Source organism: Rhagoletis zephyria, unplaced genomic scaffold (assembly GCF_001687245.7).
Source record: "Rhagoletis zephyria isolate East Lansing unplaced genomic scaffold, Rhagoletis_zephyria_1.1 Rzeph_scaffold_01417, whole genome shotgun sequence".
In the NCBI taxonomy this organism is placed as follows: domain Eukaryota; kingdom Metazoa; phylum Arthropoda; class Insecta; order Diptera; family Tephritidae; genus Rhagoletis; species Rhagoletis zephyria.
In genome coordinates this window covers 2,561-3,905 of record NW_016158501.1, presented here as the reverse complement: position 1 = coordinate 3,905, position 1,345 = coordinate 2,561, and the positions used below count along the sequence as shown (strand labels likewise).

At 26.2% G+C, this 1,345-nt stretch overlaps 1 long non-coding RNA gene across 1 annotated transcript in view; it reads left to right on the top strand.

Annotated features, from left to right (window-relative positions):
* The first annotated feature begins 497 nt into the window (after positions 1 to 497).
* The window catches only part of LOC108363956 (uncharacterized), a 1,511-nt gene continuing 663 nt past the window's right edge, over positions 498 to 1,345 (top strand). The window contains exon 1 of the long non-coding RNA XR_001847677.1: positions 498 to 537. This is a non-coding gene — a long non-coding RNA (uncharacterized LOC108363956). The remainder of the gene's footprint in view (positions 538 to 1,345) is intronic.

The following is a 1,345-nucleotide window of genomic DNA, read 5'->3' as shown; positions in this document are numbered from 1 at the left end:
ATGTTTGTAGTGCTTTTTATTTCGTTTGTAGTTCAACAGATACCGAAATAAAGACATTTGAAAAAAATACTTTTTTCTTAAAATCCGTGTGCTAACAAACTGATATTTTATTATGATAAGAAATGGTCTGTAGATGTTTGTAGTGCTTTTTACTTCGTATGCAGTTCAACAGATACCGAAATAAGACATTAAGAAAAAAATAATAATTTTTTCTTAAGACCCGGGGGCTAACAAATTGATTTTTTATTATGATTAGAAATGGTTTGTAGATGTTTGTACTGCTTTTTATTTCGTTTGTAGTTCAACAGATACCGAAATAAAGACATTTGAAAATAAGACTTTTTTCTTAAAATCCGGGTGCTAACAAATTGATATTTTATTATGATCAGAAATGGTTTGTATATGTTTGTAGTGCTTTTTATTTCGTTTGTAGTTCAGCAGATACCGAAATAAAGACATTTAAAAAAACACTACTTTTTTCTTAAAATCCGGGTGCTAACAAATTGATATTTTATTACGATTAGAAATGGTTTGTAGGTGTTTGTAGACATTTGAAAAAAATAATACTTAAGACATTTGAAAAAAAGTACTTTTTTCTTAAAATCCGGGTGCTAACAAATTGATATTTTATTACGATTAGAAATGGTTTGTAGGTGTTTGTAGACATTTGAAAAAAATAATACTTAAGACATTTGAAAAAAAGTACTTTTTTCTTAAAATCCGGGTGCTAACAAATTGATATTTTATTACGATTAGAAATGGTTTGTAGATGTTTATAGACATTTGAAAAAAAAATTATACTTAAGACATTTGAAAATAAAAATACTTTTTTCTTAAAATCCGGGTGCTAAAAAATTGATATTTTATTATGATAAGAAACAGTTTGTAGATGTTTGTAGTGCTTTTTATTTCGTTTGTAGTTCAGCAGATACCGAAATAAAACATTTGAAAAAAAAATACTTTTTTCTTAAAATTCGGGTGCTAACAAATTGATATTTTATTATGATAAGAAACAGTTTGTAGATGTTTGTAGTGCTTTTTATTTCGTTTGTAGTTCAACAGATACCGAAATAAAGACATTTGAAAAAAAAAATACTTTTTTCTTAAAATCCGGGTGCTAACAAATTGATATTTTATTATGATCAGAAATGGTTTGTAGATGTTTGTAGTGCTTTTTATTTCGTTTGTAGTTCAGCAGATACCGAAATAAAACATTTGAAAAAAAAATACTTTTTCTTAAAATCCGGGTGCTAACAAATTGATGTTTTATTATGATAAGAAATAGTTTGTAGATGTTTGTAGTGCTTTTTATTTCGTTTGTAGTTCAACAGATACCGAAATAAAG